Source organism: Strigops habroptila, chromosome 5 (genome assembly GCF_004027225.2).
Source record: "Strigops habroptila isolate Jane chromosome 5, bStrHab1.2.pri, whole genome shotgun sequence".
Taxonomy (NCBI): domain Eukaryota; kingdom Metazoa; phylum Chordata; class Aves; order Psittaciformes; family Psittacidae; genus Strigops; species Strigops habroptila.
The window spans coordinates 41,474,214-41,492,361 of NC_044281.2; the positions used below are offsets into that span (position 1 = coordinate 41,474,214).

The following is an 18,148-nucleotide window of genomic DNA, read 5'->3' on the forward strand; positions in this document are numbered from 1 at the left end:
ATGAGGGTGGTGAGGCCCTGGCACAGGTTGCCCAGAGAAGCTGTGGCTGTCCCATCCCTGGCAGTGTTCAAGGCCAGGTTGGACGGGGCTTGGAGCAACCTAGTCTAGTGGAAGGTGTCCCTGCCCATGGCAGGGGGGTTGGACGTAGGTGATCTTTAAGGTCCCTTCAACCTAAGCCGTTCTATGAACGGGAATGTTTTTGTCATTGGTGTGAAAATATAGACAGACAAGATCTGATGCAAAGGATGTTTAAATGTAGCTTTACTTGATAATCAGTTTCCAATTTCATTTGGTTAAAGTGCTTTTGTCTTGCACTGGTAATTACTTTTATCACAGAAGGTACAGGCTGTGTTTCTGTTTGTCTTACCAGAGGGAGCCTCAGTTTAGAAGTTTAGAGATAAAACTTCTTTCTTCATTTAGGACTTGGGAATAAGATGTTTTCATGAAAAGAAATAGCTTCTTGTTACAGTTTTCAGAGTAGGACTGTTGATACTTACTTACCATGTATTACCAAGAGATTTCAGTGTTGGCAGAGTTAATAAAAGTTACTTGCCACCATTTTAAATATCATGGTATAACTTTGTGATAGTAAGCACAGGCCTAGTGAAGGTAACTATATCCGTGGTGAGAATTTGCAAAAATTAAAAGAGCTTCCGACTATTTGTGTTCAGTTCTATTAACAATAATAATTATTATAATAACAATAATGCAGAGAATTGTCACTTCATTCCTGTATGCTTTCTTCCTCTTTTTACTTGCATTGCATTTTTGTTTCTCAGTTAAGTAACCTAATTTATTAAAAAAAAAAAAAAAAAAAAAAAAGCCTTTTCCTGTTTCTCATAGGTTTGTGTTTTTCTTATTTTCTTCCTCTGACTGGCTTTTTAATCCTTATTTTCTGTCTCTTTTCCTCAGCTATGTTTTGTCTGTCTTTAGTACTGTGTGTGTTTCCCCAAGTCATGCAAAATGCAGTGAAATTTCATTTGTGACTGGGGTTCTGGCTAATAGGGCAATATATGAAACAATTACTGTGTATTTTTGGTAGACAGGAGCAGCAATGTGAATGCTGAAGTCACATCTTGCTGCTCCCTCCTTTGCTAGAGATTATACATTCAAATACGTAGTCTCAAGGTAATAGTCAGTCTAAACAGCGGATGAAGTCTGAATGCAGTGATACTCAGACTTTCTCTTGTTGTTCAGCTTAGAGTGGATGTTAAGGGATGAAATGGTGCTTCTTTCACTGGAAGGAAAACTTAATAATTTTCACATTTTCCTTTAGTCTCTCGCTGACGATGATGGCAGAAGGAGGAACAGTATTGTGTTTTTACTGACAGTGTTCCTTTCCTGAATTTATACTGGTATGATTAAGTTGTTAATCAACATGTCCCCACTTGTTAGAGAATGTCCTTGACATCATTCTTGTTTATCAAATGTACGGAAGTGACACACAGAGGAGGTTATATAGAATGGCCAGCGCTTTTTAGTCATAAATGTGCTTGCTGATCCCTGGAAGTGCTGAGTCAGAGAAAAATTCTGTCGTGTCTGAGAATGTGGGAGTCGATGAAAACTAATTAAGTGATGCAAAAACCTTTCAGCCCTTTTAGTCAAGCTTTGCCAAAAGATTGTTTCTTCACAAGTCTTGAATCTTGATCAAAATACCTAATCATGATGTAGATGTTCTTGTCACTGCTGACATCACTGCTTTCATCCATCATAACAGTGAAAGGTCCTGATGTGGAAAGGTTCATGGCGTAAGTGTCTGATGTGCTGACAGAGCTTTGGCGGTCCGTGCAGCTTTTGTTTCTTCCAAAGGATTTTTTCTTTTTTTAACTTAGTAGCTGAGTCTAGGAATCTCACCTTGTCAAACTGCGTGCAATGGTCAGCACTGTGAATGAAAAACCGTACCTCAGCATTCTGAACTTTTTCACTTTTTAGCTTGAATTCGATTTCAGTGGGAAGATAATGATGTTACAAAACTGGCATGTTTCAAGTGAAAAATACAAAAATGACTTGAAGTAGGATTCTTTTTGACTACTACTGAACTAAAAATAAAGCCTCAGATCAGTAGTTAAGTTTTTGTGGCCTGTTGGACCAAGGGAGAAATAAGCATGAAGGAGGATACACTTTGTTCTTCACATAGTGTATATGAGATCTTCAGTGTTTGGAAGTTGGATTATGTGTGGTCTAGTATGAGAATTAATAATAGTATTTTTAAAAATATTTGAAAATTGTCAAACTAGCAAATTTAAATTAATGAAGATTTGGGGGAAGGATATCGTGATCAGACGGTCTTCCACCATGGGAAGTTTAGACTGGGTATATAGAAAAACTCTCCTCACCAAAAGGGATGTCAAGCACTGGAACAGGCTGCCGAGGGCAGTGATGGAGTCACCATCCCTGGGGGTATTTAAAAGGCATGTAGTCCTGGCATTTAGGGACATTGTTTAGTGGTGACCCTGGCAGTGTTAGGTTTGTGGTTGAACTCAATCTTCAAGGTCTTTCCAACCTAAACTTTTGTGTGATTCTGTGATTCTGTGTAAGTGGATCCCTATACCTAGAGAACTGAATATGAGAGAAGTCTCAAGGGGCATAGATCAAATTACTTGAACAGAAGAATACAGAGGAACTGTGGGCTAGAAGCCTCAGTCTTGCGTTTTGGGGCCATCTCATAGTTCCTGTGTGCAGTGTTCTAGCATCTGACTAACTCCTGTATTTCCTCTACAACAAAGAGGTATTGTCTGCCCACTGAAGAAAGCGGGTACTGCAACTGATTAAAGGTTTGTGTGGCTTGTGCTTTCATAAAGCAGTGCTAGCATACTCACGGTAAAAGTTCCTGAGTTTAGGACAATTATCATAAAAATGGATAACTCCCTTTTTCTGCTGCTCAAAAGGTGATTTCTCAGTACAATAAAACTGAATTAATGTTTCTTACCTTCCTTCTGTTCTTAGAAAGTTAAGATGTTAAAGATCTTAGTTTCCTGCCAGTTCTAGAATTTTGTTAAATGTAGGTGTAGAGTGGTTAGTTATTTGGGCAATAATATCAAGTAATAGTGTAAGTGAGAAAACAGGGTATTCTGGAGGATTAGAAGTTACATTTGGTTTTCTCCTTTCAAATACTTCATGAAGTGAGGAATGTACAATTGCAAATGAATGAAAGAAATGAGGTGATCTGAAATTTTTGGTCTTAAGCTAAAATTAAGAGACGCAGTAGAGCTTGATAATATTCAAGACAAGTTAATGTGGTTTTTTTTTTTTCTTTCTTTCCTTTTTTTTTTTTAATCCCCCTTCTCCCCCCCGCTAATTGCGTTGTTCCTGTTTAGAAGGTACAACAAGAGCTGTAAAGAGCTTAACCAGTAAACAGCTGCACATGGCAGCAGGTGAGTGACTGATACAGGTGACTGCTGTATCTGTGTTGGCCAATACTCTAATGATTCACTGGGGTGAATGTGGCATCTCTGGGTTGGAGGCATTTTGTGCAGTGGCTTTAATGATTCTCTTACATCACTATTGCATTGAGAATATCGTGCTAAGACCTCATCTGGAATACAGTGTATTTCTGTTTTGTTCTATAACAATTACTCATGTTCAAGGAACTTGAAACTGAAATAGGTGAGAAGAACTAGGATCCTGAGGGTAATTTGGGGACTTACGGAAAAGAACTGTTCTTACTGAAAGAACTTGGACTGGATTAGTTTAATAAAATGAAAAACTGAGAGTTTGCATACTCCTGTCCTGTAGGTCACAAACTCCAAGAAAAACAGCATAAAGAATACAAAAACTGTAGGATTCAAATGAATGGGATTAAATTGATAAAGTGGTATTTTTTGGGGTTTTTTTTTTTTTTTTTGAGCTGGAAACCTGAGGGACATAAAGATGGGAGAAGGAAGCCAAATTTTAACATGGCATTATGAGAAGGATCCTTTATGAGAAGGATTGTATGATGTGGGATGAGAAAGAAGGAGATTTGATCTGGGAAGTCTTTTCCAGTTGTGTGCTATTTTTAATATTAGTACACTGGTTTATAGAATCACAGAATCCCAGGATGGAAGAGACCTCAAGGATCATCTGGTCCAACCTTTCGTGGCAAAGCATGACCTAGACTAGATGGCCCAACACCCTGTCTAGCCGAATCTTAAAATTGCCCACTTTTGAGGAGGCCACTACATAAGTCTTCTGGAAGAAATTAAACCCAGAACCCAAACTCTTAAGGAAAGCATTTGATTACTAGTACTTAAATATTACACATACCGACTGATGCCCAGTCTAGCATGTTACTAGCAGTAATATGCACATTGCTGAAATATGCTGCTGAAATACTAAACTCTTGGTGAATTACGGGTTTCCAAAATTGTAAGGGATAATTTTGCTTTGGCAGATTAAAATTTTTCTGAAACTGTATCACGTATTTGTGCAAGGCATTTGTTGTGAACTGTACTGTCACAGTGGAGTTTTTTTTTGCCAATCTTTTGTTCTAAATCTATATTTTTAATTGGTTCTTCACACATTAGTTTCTCAAAGAAGGTAAAACCCTTACTTTCCTAAACTGTGTATTTTAGGGCCATGACTTCTCTATTCTGTTCAGCTATTCTGGTAGAACGGTTTTCCAAGAAGCAGATTGTCATGTGTTAGTCTTCAGTGACTTTTCTGCTAAAACCTTTAAAAGTATCAGTAATGGCATATCTTATCTTTCAGAGAGAAAGTTGCATCAGATTTTTCAAATATTTATGTAAGTTTTAGGGAACTAGTGCCCCCAATTTATCAAATGTTCTTTCTATCAGGTTTTTGAGAACTACTAGTTACAAATGTTAACAGAAGTACGAAACAGTTGGACAAAGTTCCCTAATCTCACTTTTTCAGTCTTTTATAATGCCATGACTTTGTTAGCTCTCCCGTCTCAGGAAACTTCCAGAGCAGACAAGTCCTGAATTACTAATGAAAACCAGGAAGAATGTAACTTGAAGACTCATGTTCTTTCAACCTTTATTTGCAATATAATTAAAAAGGGCACCAAGGTGTTTTTTTGAAAGACAGGCGTATCTTTTGTAGCATGTTTGTGTTGGAGAAAGAAGCAGATTGCAGTCAAGAAAGAAATCGTCTTGCCTCACAGCTTAATGAAAATGGTGCAGTTTTTGCTGTATTCTGCAGTGCTTTCAGATTGTAAGTTTTGATCTAATTGAGAAGATGCCATTGCCAGAATGTAAACCAGTTATTCTAGTCTTGCTTAAAAAACCATCTTGCAAAATGATAACAGTAACAAAGGTGGGAATTCACCCCGCCCTGTCTTCCCACTTAAGTCAAACCTCAATTAGCTCCATTTATATGCTAATATCAAGTACAGGAAACTTCCTTTTTCTTTACTTTGTACACAATAAGGAAATAATGCAGGAAGAAAAGATAAGGTTACCTTAACGTTGCATAATTGATAATGAAATTTGAAAATAAAAAGTAATATAATATTTTGCGTCCACATTAACTGTCCCATTCACCAAGTGAGAAACAACCATAACACCTATGTGCCTGTATAGCGCAGTGCAATTCAGCACTTTGCCTGTGCTGGGTTGATACTGGGGAATATAAAAAAGCTTACAATCTCCTCTTCCAGGCACTCTGTTTTCTGTTCTTTCTGTTCTTTTAAGTATTCAACTTCCATTTGCATTCATCGAGTGTGGAATGTCGGCTGTTTCTGGTTTTTTAGTCAAAAATTGCATTAGGATTTTGTTTGTGTTTAAGGATACTTTGTTCTATGTTCTATAATAATCAGTTCTAAAAAGAAATCTAAAAAATTTAATCACAATAACATGCTTTTCTGTTGGGCTTTGTTAGTGGAATAACTGAGTACTAAAAGTGAGAAGAAACTACTTGCAAGGACTTAAGTTTTTGCACAATTTAATGGTAAGTCCCGAGCTTTCAGTGTTTGTGTGTATGTGCAGTTGTGTCAAGGAATAGAATATTTAGTGTGAAAACAGTATTCTTTGGTCCTTTTTGTTTATTTATTTTTTTTTTTAATGGATGGAAAAGTTTGTGTTGTGTAACTTCTTGAAGTTCATGTCAAATCATATCTTTGCTGTTGAGTTTTAGCTTAGTTTTCCACTTGGTACAGTATTTGTATACCTAAAGCACCTGTTTACTCTCTACTTTGAATGCTGGACCAAAATTAGTCTGTGTGCTTCTAATCAGGGAGAAGAAAAATACTGAAATACATAAGGAACATATTACTTGTAAAAGCGGATGCTTCCTTTGGTTTTAGTTTTAAAATTTGAAGGCTTTAGTCTTTGTATGTGCATATTTGCAGAAAATAGTATGATTTTTCAAATCTCACAGTCACTTGTCTTAGTCATGTTTTCCCTAGTTCTACCCTATAAATTAAAGTTAGATCTTTTTGTAGATAATGGCTCTTTATTGTTTGTTTCTTTTTTTTTTCTTTGCCTTTTACACTTTTAGAAAACTTCTAGTAAGCATAGAAATCTGGATTATTCCTGGAGCTTGCTTCTAAAACTAGTTTTTACATGTTAATTTTATACCTGTAGTGCAAACCCTTACATGGTCAGCTAATGCAAATTAAATTCTGAGTAAAGCAAAGATGAGGATGGACTCTAGAGGAAGTCGCAATCGGAATCACATTTGCCATGATAGGAGTGCCTTTCAGTCGTTAGTTCATCTATGTTGGTGATCCAGTCAGGTCTGTCAGTAAGTTGTAAAGTGAGTGGTAGAAATGTGCAATAGGCAGCTGTAAGGTACTGAAGCCCCACAGCTATCAAAAGGATGTGCTGTTATTTCCACCTGAATGCTTGCCTTTGTTTGGGCCATCTAATCCATTCTGGGTGTGATGATCAAAATTCTTGTTTTACACTTTTGTTAGAAAAAGCAATTTATAGTCAGTAATGCTTCCACGTAGTTGGTACAATTTTCTGTCATGCCTTACTTGGTGCTGAGGCTGTCATGCCTCTGTCGTGCTGAGGCATTGCTGCGAGGAGCAGTCTCACTGCTATGGCTGCATCCTGGCCCTGTTTTGCATTGGCTTGTACTGCTTGCTCAGCTCAGGGAGGTGAATTGATCTGTTGGAAGATGTCTGTGTGTGTCAATAGACTGCAGGTTGCTTTACTGCAGCATGTCTCAAACTGTTACAACAGGCTGTTCAGAAGCAGTATTGCTGAAATCCTGAGCATTTGAGAAGTACATTGAGACTGGTTTTGGTAGTGTCAGAATAGATGGCTTATTTAGAAAGAGTTGCAACCAGAAGCAATGGGATGAGAAGGAGAAAATGAGTATTTCAAACTGAAGTACTGTCAATTAAAAACTATAAATGGGCAAGGGAATAGTTTTGGAAGATGTAGTATCTGTTTCCTGGAAACTTGTACAGATCTCTTGGTGGGCTAACACATTCGCAATGGAAGTAGATCACAGAATCCTGAACCAGCTTTGGATTGGTTAACTTATATGCTGCTAACAATGTAGAGGCAGTAGTATGCAGCTGCTCATGGACTGAAGGGAAAGGCAGTAGATACTTGGAAATGAACTGCACTATGTTGTGTGCTATAAGAAAGTAGCTGCATTGTTTAGCTTAGCTTAACCTTGGCTGAAAACCTGTTAAGCAGTCACAGTGGGATAGTAGTGTGCATATATCCTGTTTTACAGGAGAGTCTTTTGCCTCTCAAGAATCTATAAAGTGCTATGGTAGATCTGTTTCGTTTTACCCTCGATTTTATGAGTTAGATGTCTCACTACAATTAAATTTTATGCAAAGCAGCCTGAACATTTGGTTTCTGATAGCCTGGTTTAAGCTTACAGGGTACAGACTTTGTGGGTTTCACGGTTCCCCCCATTATGTACATTTCTTATGTTGTCTTATTTAATGTTCTTTGTGATACTAAGGTCCTCTACCTTTTCTTCACCACTTCCTCATGTGTTTGCTTATAATGTGCAAATGTCCAATTAGGTGTTAGTTTGTTAACCAGAAAATATTCTTGCTCGAGTGCTACATGTTTTTAGGAAGAAGTGCACAATTGCATTTACTTGGAGCAAGGAGTCATTTCTTTCAGGCGAAGCAGGTTTATTATTTACAAATTTCCAAGATCAAGTGCGAAATAGTTGGATTGCACCACTGATAATCATCATCTGACTCTCTTGGGAGCACCAAATACATAGTGCTGGAAAGAGGGGAAAACACAAATTATTCTTCATGTGTAACCTTCAAATAATTTTTAAAGTCAAGCTAATCGAATGTGTGATATGTGTGTATGTTGCAGACAGAACATACAGGTGATGGCAAATGTAAAGTTCCTCTGTTTAAAATAATTATATTAGAGTTGCAAAAGCATATTTTCTGCAACTGCTGTGAAGGGAGAGAAGGAACATTTATATTTTTGTTAACGTGTTACAGGGAGGTGAAAGTCCATTATTGAAATGGACAGTGTGTGGCTGAGATTTGCTAAGGTAATGGAGGGGAGGTAGGTTCAGAAGCCATACGGAAACTAAACAGGAAGTGATTAAATAAGTGACACTAGATGACACAACTTTAAGCCATTCTTTGTGCTTTCATGATGGCGTGTTTAAGGAAATATTGTAACCATTTTGGAATGAATTGTATGTTAAAAACCAGAAAGAAGAGTTTCAAAGTAAGGAATGCATTTTATATAACATTGGTTTAATCTTGTGATAGAAATACAAAACATACTTGCAGCCTAAATGACACTGTTAAATCTTGGGACTTGGAGGGTTTGAATGGCACCCATCTTCTTTTAAAAAAAGAGGTATAGAGTTATTCTGAGGGTAAAGTGGTTAGCTATGTCTATATAAAGTGCCATTGTCTTTGTCTTTAAGAAAAATTCATGAGGCAAATTCCAATCTATTCCAACACAAGCTTGTAACATTTCTTTGGTGCCGGGGAAGGTGGGGTGTGGTGGGAGGGATTTCTTCAACATGTAAGTTTCTTCTGTTTAAAAGAAAAATTAATTGCTGTGCCTGTTTTAGATGTCTTGGACATTTACTGACTGTGGTGAGTGATCCTAACATACTTAGGTAGCTTTCTACAGTAAGTGAATAAAACTCTCTAAAATTAAATCTTTGGTCTTTGGGAAGAGAACAAACACTCTCAGTAATACAAGACCATGCATTAAATGTCCTTTATTAATAAAGAACGGACAATGGTCTTTCATTAACTTGGTAATTTGTTTATTGTAAATAGGTACAGCACATGGGAGAAGGAACCAGAACAGTGTGTGATGCATTTTGTACATGTTGCATTGTATGTGTATTTGTTTACTTGAGTAAGAAATGGGAAGTTAGATTTGTTCTTGCATAAATATAATAGACGACTCTATTTTTGTTCTTAAAAAACTAAATTTATTTAGTCAGGTTTACAGCTGTTGCGTCAAGATGCACTTTTTCTCTTGGAGAGTGTTAAATACACAGGACTTTTTTCAGTTAATTGTGTGTGATACAAAATTGCCCAACTGAACCTAGTTTTGGCTTACCGAAAGGTAATAGGTAAGTTTGTGTGTATACATCTAGCCAGATTTACTTTTCCAGTCTATAAAATTCTTGGATTTAAACCTTCAATAAAATCTTGACTATGTGCAGTTGACACTGTTTAGGAGAATAACATTTGGCTGCTGCCTTAGATTAATTCAGTGCTAGTTTTATTACCTGTAATTTTGAATGTAGTACTAAAGTTTTCCTGCTGAATACAGACTTTTTATTTGGCTTAATGAAAGTACATGATACTTGTATGTTCATGCTGGGTGATTTGTATAATACTATATGAAATTTTAGTGGAAGGCTGTACTCTTGTATTTCTGTTCAGTATTTCAAGGAAGGGATTAAGAAATTGCCCTGTTTGTGTACTCCAGCACCTGCTGGTGGTATTGCACAATTAGGTGTTTTCTGATGCCTTCCTCTCCTGGTTTTTCATCCTTGCATCTCCTAGACGTTTCCTGACACCTCTGCTCATCTATCTCAATCGTTGATTTCGTGTTCTATTGCCGATTCCAAGCTTAGATTTGACAATGCTCCTAACCTACCCCTTCCCTCAGGTGCAGTCAATTTCATGCCTCAACTGCCTATAGAAAGGTACTTGCCTTTTAGCTCACGTAAGCACTCAGGTACTTGGGGTAGGAATGGACGTAGAACATGACCTCTAGTAACATGAGTATCAGAGTATAGAAGGCTGAAAGTTTACACAGGCAGCAGATCTTGAGGTCTTCTATGAGTTTTGAAGGTGGACTGAAATGTTTACTGCGCCATTTAAAGACTGATTAAAGACTGATTTTTGTAGGTTTTTAGTTGAAGAAAGCTAAGAAACATTGAAACATTTTATATTACTATCTGAAGTAATTTGTGCAATATGAAGCTGTGAGATTGCCATGTGCATAAGCAAAATCGCTTCATACTGTCTGGAGCTAACATTGAAATTTTTTGCTTTGGGAATAGTTCTTAACATCTGCAGACCTTGAAGTATTGGAGACATAGTAAAGCCTGTTTTTAAGTGTTACCTGTTTTTGCTTGCAGCTGTGCAGTCTTTTGTATTACAGTTTCTTAAGTACCTATTTCAGTTTATTGTTGAAACTTTTATTTACTTTTTTTTGTGTTTCCAGAAAAGATTTAGACTATTTTCCAAGTGGTGACTCTTTCCGTGTACTAAGGATAGACAATAGATGAAAAAATCACCCCCTCTGCCTCTTTTCTCACTCCTTGGTTTACAAACTTGCATTCAGTCAGAGCAGATGAAATATAGAGAAGTCAGCAGCTGATGAAAGAGAAGTGTTGAAGCAACACGATTGTCAGAGAGCATCAGGCTGAATCTACTACTTAAGGTCTCCTCCCAGTTTCTCTTTTGGAAGTGTTGTTACCCTTGGGAAATATGTATGCTATTTTCCAGTGTGGCTGGGCCCTTAGTGGTCTGGGTTTCTTTGTAGAGAAGCTTTTCTTATCATCGGACAGTATTCAGGGTTGAGGAAGCTGTGACTGTGCAGTGTGCTCTGCCTGCCAGGTGGTAAGATGGGTAGTTGGTTATCATTCCGTGCAAGTGGCAAGCTGGAACTTCAAGAGCTGTTTTCACTATCCTCAACTCTACCGGACCTCTAAACGTTTGCCCCAAGGTTCAGGTTTTGGTAGGCTATTCAGTGAATTCAGGATTGATACCAAAACCAAAACTTAGAAGTGGCACAGCTATAGATGAGGCCACAAGTAGAATGTGTATGTGAAATTATTACAGGCAGCAAGTACTTGAGCTTCAGCTAGTGAAGGGAATACCATGTTTCCAAATTAGAAGAAGAAACAGTACTTCTTCTTCTGCTTTCTGAAGGACAGTTCAGGGTTCTAGTCAGCCAGCAGGATGGTTGTTGAGAGAGTAGAAAAATACATGCTTGCTTAAGCTTTTCCTCTCAAAATCTTTGCTCCCACTTTTAAAATGGCTAGTTTCTGTGTCCCATCTCCTTCCATCACTGTTCTTTCTTGTTTCCGGTCTAGTAGGTTGGGATTTTCTTTTGGTGTTGTCAAAGCATGGCAGTAGGATAGAGAAGGGAAACAGTAATGTTTTGATTTCTCCTTGGGAAAACAGATGCGATTCCTTTCCTGTATAGGTTGATGATGATGCCACAGACCGTTATGAGGAATGATTTTTTTCCTGGCTGCCCTTTGACAGGCGGGCCTGCCCTATTTCACTCGCAGGCCTGGGAGTCTAGTGTGACAGTAGTGACTGTAACAAACAAACAAAAAATTGTTGGTGTTAATGCCCACATGTTTACAGGTGTTAATTTAAAATTAAATTTAAAAAAGATGGCTGTTGTTGATGTAATTACATACCTAGATTTAAATTGTTACTCAGCTTACCTAACTCTGTCAGAAGTTCTTGGTCATGTAGACGGCTCAAGTTTTGAGCTTAGTATGCTTTAATCAAGAAATCACTGTTTCGTCACTGCTCCACTGTGAGATAAGCCAGCTTTATGCTCCCATAACTGTGATGTTGTAGAAAAAAATTCTAGAGTAAACCCATCCATTTTTCTACACATTTGGTTTTTTTTTAAAAAAGTGTTCAGTGTAAACTAAAAGCCCCAAACAAACCAACAACAACCTCCTCACCCCTCCCCCCACACCCTGTTCTACCATGGCATTTTCTGATATGTAGGCAACTATGCTCAGTTAAAATTGTCTATCAGTGTAGCTGAAGAGAGCATCTACAAGCTTTGTATAGCGAATGTATGTTTAATGCTACAGAAGACATTTTTAAAAGATCAAACTGTGAAATTTCACTGACTCTTTACTAAATTAGAAAATCCCAGCAATATCAGATTTCTACTACTGTAGCAAGTAAGAAAATTGTAATAGTCCAAATGTTGCATCTGTTACACTGTTTTCTGTTTCCTACGCAGTGTACATGAACTCTGTGTTTAGAAAAACTTGATCTTCCCAGGGAAAAAAGATCTTGGAAGAAAGCAATCCACTCAAGTGTTCAAAAATTATTTTTAGCTTTAAATTTTCAGTGAAATACGTGTGGATTTTGTACTGACATTGAGATGCTTCTGTATTCTCATAGCATGAGGAGAATTTGAAATACTTATGCTAGAGAGCATAATGGAATGGAATGAAACTCTGGTTCTGTATAATAAAAATTGAAAATTCTCATTGATTTTTGGGAGGTCAGAATTCTTTTTGCATTTTAACAGAAAGATTCCTTTGATTTACTGTGTACATCAAAGGGGAACACAGTGTACTGTATCATTCACAATTTAGTGAGGGTAAAATGAGTATGTGTATTTAAACAGCTGGTTGGAAACAAAAATGTGATTACGTAACATTTGGCTTAAACTATTCTTGTTTTAATAGCTTCATATCTGGCTGTGGGAAACAAAGTGTTTTCACTACACTAGAAATACTTCACTGCTGTGTTTGGTAGGATTTCTTTTTGAGAAATTTTGCTGTTCTGTTTGATGCATCTTTGCTTTGTAAAAGTTACTCGATGAAAGAATGACTCAGGTGATCGTTGTTTTGTGTTCGCAGGTTGCAGAACAGCAATGTCACAGAACTGACCGCATTCATCACAGTAAGTAAGCCATAGCAATAAGCATTCTGATAATTTTCTGAGAAGCATGAATAATATAGGGGAAAGGAAAATGTTATCTACCTTATGGTTTAGTGCTAAGTTCTGCACCCAGGTCCTGATTTCAGCAAGACATTAAGCGCAGGCCTAACTAAGACTTCTAGGTTCATTAGTCCACATGTGCAACTCTTGAGTAGGTCTGTAACAATTAATGTCCATAATAATACTGTTGTAATCATTTCTGATTTTCTTTGTATGTAGGCTTGAAATAAAAGTATTATAATATGTAATTTTAATGTGTTGCACATTTTCAGTGTACCGTTAGTGGTTTTGATGCCTGACGCTATGCGATTTAGGAAATACTTAAAATGAACCGAGAGATTTTGTGGAGAGTTTTGATTCCAAAAGTGGTAATAGCAACTTTGAAAGGTATTTTGAATAGTCAGAGCATATGTGATATTTTGCTACTTGATGAGCATGAATTACATTGTTTTATTAATAGATAGCTTACTAGACTGTTAGGAAATGAAGAATTGTGCATTCACATCAGTTTGCTTGGTGTTTTTCAGGATAACTAAAGAAAAAAAATGTGTTTGTGTCTTACTCCAGTACTTTGCTTTGGACAAAGTTAACAGTGGAAACTGAAATAAGGGATTTCAAACAGAAAGCCTGACTGGCTTTGCTTAGCTCACAAATGCAACTTACAGGCACACTTTTTAATGTTTATTGTACTTAGTGTCTGTCAGGTACATAAAGTAAGAGAGGAAAATCTGAAACAGATTTGAAATGGTTTTGCAAGTTTATTAATACTGGTGCTACTCGTATTAACCATCAGTTCTTTATACAGATGTGATAATATTGCCCTGAAAATAGCAAATAACATACTTAAATTTGTAATTACATATTGTAAGTTTATGTGCAGTAATGAAATATTTTGCTTAACAAGAGCTTTGTTTAGATCCCAGACAGGATACTGTGCGATACATCGGAGTCTTATGTTTCAGTAGCAACCTCAATGTCCTCACCCCAGAGGTAACTTTACAATCGGTAAAGATAAAGTGGGGGTGAAGAAAGGCTAGATCAGTCATTTTTTGCATGGTGATTAAAATATTTTTTAAGACTGAACTTAAAAAGCTCAGGCTTTAGAAGTACTTCAGGTGTATAGTTGCATGCTTTCTGCCCAGTGCAGATAAAAGCTATTTAAACCACTACATGTGATTTAATACAGTATTTACAGGAATGGTAAGAGCACCAACGTCTGCTGATTTCAGAGAATGAATAGGCTCATATGGAGAGAGCAGACCTATTAAATAGGAGGGATCAAGTGAATTAAAGGTCAACAGAACAGTTTTCTAGTGAACACATTGCTTAACAGGCCGTGATACAAGAGCAGGTAAGGGTGGGAGGTAAGACAGCCTGTTATGTCGAAGTAAGGAGCAGCAGTCTGAACCAATTAAAAAAAAAAGGCAGAACTAGGAAGGTCATTGAGTAATTTGCAGTAGTAGACAAAAATAAGACAACTGTATTTAGGATTTAGCATTTACTGTAGGCATCAGACATTGTGAAACTTGTATTGCAGTAGTATACTATCAGCTTCTGGAAGGTGAGCCAGTTTTAATGAAAAAGCTTTCTTTTCATAAAAGCTAAACGCTGTTGCTATTGTGTTAATGAGATAATGTTTTTTCTGGGGCATATTGAAACTGAGGGACTGGTACCTTCTCACCCTGGGTGTCTGACAACAGATGTGGAAACTTCCTAGAAGCAGCTTCCATTTTTGCTGGGGGTAGGGGACTCTAGTATCCAATTAGTTTTAAACATTACCATTATGTTGGGCTTTAAAAATCTAAACCTGCTAACTTTCTGTTTAGATCCTACTTTGTGGGGCAGTTTTCCTTAGAACTACGACTACAGAATGAGACCTGCCAGCTGGCTGCTGCTGACCTCTCTTACTCTGTGGAACAATCGGGATGAATGCTGAACAAAAAAGTGCCTTACTCAGTAGAATGAGAAGAATGCTCCATAAATGGTCAAGTTGTCATGCATAACTTTTCTCCCTTTAAATATGCAATTGGAGAAGAACAGGAGGAATCTATAGAAAGATTTGTGCTTTTTGACCAGTTTTTCCGTAGGCCTTAAGAAAAATGCAGGGGAAATAATAGCCAGGTGTAGATCCTTTTCTCTAAACAAGCTATTTTAAGGTTGGCTGTTTGCACTAACTCAGTGTACCAGTTTATTCTGCTTGTGTGCTTATGGCCAACTATAAGTAACGTAATGCTTTTGTGAGGGATTAAAATTGTTCAGTCTCTGAAAAAGAAGAAATAACATGTCCATAGTCATCTCTCACATTTTTGCGGGTACAGCCAATTCTTTAGCCTACAGAATATACTTTGTTTGTTACGAAGCAATAACAACCCTTCCATCCAAACAAAGAAGTGGCACTTCAGTATGCATTCTGTTGTAACAAATAGGTTGCTTAAGGGAGAGCTTGAAAAGATTAAGAAAAATAGCACGTAATAATTCCTTATACTTTGTGAGTTGTTGGTTTTTTTTCTTGGTCTGACTTTGTGTTAAAGTCATGCCATTTTGGATAAGAGGTTCTTGAGGATGCTAATTTCTACTCCCAAAATACAAAATTCTTTTCATTCCTAATGATAGCTCTTTTTGTTTGTTCCGAAAGCTGGTGGTGGGGAATTCTAACAGTACTACTTTACCTGTGGAAACAGAAATAGTGTAGAATCTTGACACAGTACTTGAAAATTATGCAAATAAAGCTTTCTGTAAGTTTTCTATATGGCTGTAACTAAACAATTTATTAATGGCTATAATTAAATAAGTGATTGAAAAGATCAGCTGAGCAGAAGGCTGAGCAAAATTTTCTGGAGAGCTAAGGTAAAGTTAAGAAGAGAGGCCTTGCCTCAGAATTTGACCAAAATTGTGATTACAAGTTACATTTAGGAGAAATGTTGCCATTACATGAATACTAGAGTTGGTGAATACTTCTGGTTAGCAGGAGAATCTTGTAGGTGTGACCTACACTTAAGTTTTTCCATTTTTTTTCTGGGGAGGATGGAGGAGAAAATGAAATCTTGAGCAAAGACTAGGAGGATGTTAAAACATTTGTAAATAATACTTTCTACAGAAAATAGAAGTAAGGATTTGACAGGTTTAAAAACTGCCCAGCTTCTTTTCACTGTAATGAAGTATACATTGGCGTACTTTGGACTGGTGACTAGGAGTGTGAAGGGGAACAACAAAAAAATGTTTGACAAGTTCTTGCTGTCAGACCCAGGAAAGAATTTGTATCTTTGAGTTACTGGTTCTAAAATACAGAAGCAAGTTGCCAAGAAAAGCCCTTCCCTTACATGAAACTTAAGTGTGTGTAAACAGTAGCTTGTTTGCAAACGAAATAAAAAGACAGCAGACTTGCATAAATGTGCAAGTTAGGCCAACATCTTTTAATCTTCATCCTTCTTTGTTTTTTTGTTTTGTTAACCCATGTGCTTTATCGCTTGTCAGCTGCTATGTCTCGGCACAAAAGAAATTACACAAAAATATGTGATTGTTTAACTGTAAGTGAAATTTAATAAGAAGTCTGGGTACTGGCAACTAAGGAAGCACACTGTACTGAGAGGCAAGGGGGAAAGAAAGAAGCTACTGGGTGAATTTGGGTTAAAAAAAAAAAAGTTTGATGCTTTTATAGCAATTTAAGTTAGATCACTTCACACAACTGTTCAGATTCTTCTCATCAGAAGCTAGCTTAAGCATCTAGATACATAGCTGTATTTGCCTTTTTAATTATGCAGAGAATTAATGTGAAGGTGCATTTGGTTATGGAAAAGGAACCTTTTTATATTTCCCCAAAACCTTCTTCGGGCCTACAGTACAAGAAAGACATGGACCTGTTAGAACAAGTCCAGAGGAGGCCACAACAGTGCTCAGAGGGCTGGAATCCCTCTTCTGTGAAGAAAGGCTGAGAACTTCACGCGTTTCCTTCTGGAGAAGGGAAGGCTCCAGGGAGACCTGACTGTGGCCTTTCAATATGTAAAGGGCGATCATAAGAAAGGCAGAGAGAGATTTTTTTACCAGGGCCTGTAGTGATAGGACAAGGGGGAATGGCTTTAAACTGACAGAAGGGAGATTTAGGTTAGATATCAGGAAGAAGTTCTTCCCTGTGAGGGTGGTGGGGCACTGGCACAGGTTGCCCAGAGAAGCTGTGGCTGCCCCATCCCTGGCAGTGTTCAAGGCCAAGCTGGACGGGGCTTTGTGAAGCCTGGTCTAGTGGAAGGTGTCTGTGCCCATGGAAGTAGGGTTGAATTAGATGATCTTTAAGGTCCCTTCCAAACGGAACCATTCTGTGATTCTATGAAATCATGAAATCGTTCTGTTCGTAGAATCATAGAATAGTTAGGGTTGAAAAGGACCTTAAGATCATCTAGTTCCAACCTCCCTGCCATGGGCTTGTAGTAATAGTATTTAAAAAGTAGCAGTTTGGTTTTTTTGACAGTGTAGGTGGATGTACGTTTAGCAAGCTCAGAAAAACCATAAAAGCTTCCAAAAGAGCCCGTCCCCCAAAGAACGTGAGAATTTACTTCCTTCATACATGTCTAACACCTGCAGATTTAATTATATCTTTACTTTAGTATAATAACAACAATTAACATTGACTGAGAAACTAAAAATAATACTATTTTAACAGTTTTATGTGCTTACAGTAATTATACAGCATGTAAATAAAAGACAGAAGGCAATTACGCTTTTTTCTACTTAGTTTTGCATTGTTATTTTTAGAAAATCATCGCAGTAAAAATTGAAATAAAGGTAGTTTAGGGCTGTATGTTTCAGATTTGTCTGCAAATATGGTCATTGCGTGTGTAGGTCTATATGCTTGTATGTGTTTAGACTTACTCATCAATGAAAACAAATTAACATGCAACATAAAACAATTATGGAATTGAAATTACTGAATGAATGAAAGTTTGAAGGAAAGAATAAACTGTGTATTTCTCTGTGAAATACCTAGTTTTATTACAGTTTTCTTTTAAAATAACAGACTACATTTGATGTATTGCATTTTATAATAGGAAGTCAGTTTAAAAAAAACAACCGAACAACCAA

General features: G+C 37.2%; 1 protein-coding gene across 6 annotated transcripts in view; it reads left to right on the forward strand.

Moving 5' to 3' along the window:
* BAZ2B (bromodomain adjacent to zinc finger domain 2B) overlaps window positions 1–18,148 on the forward strand; it is a 138,602-nt gene that overhangs the window by 26,349 nt on the left and 94,105 nt on the right. For all 6 annotated transcript variants that reach the window (XM_030487584.1, XM_032919961.1, XM_030487599.1 and 3 more), the window contains one exon: window positions 12,994–13,036. The gene's annotated coding sequence lies outside the window, so the exon portion shown is untranslated. The remainder of the gene's footprint in view (window positions 1–12,993; window positions 13,037–18,148) is intronic.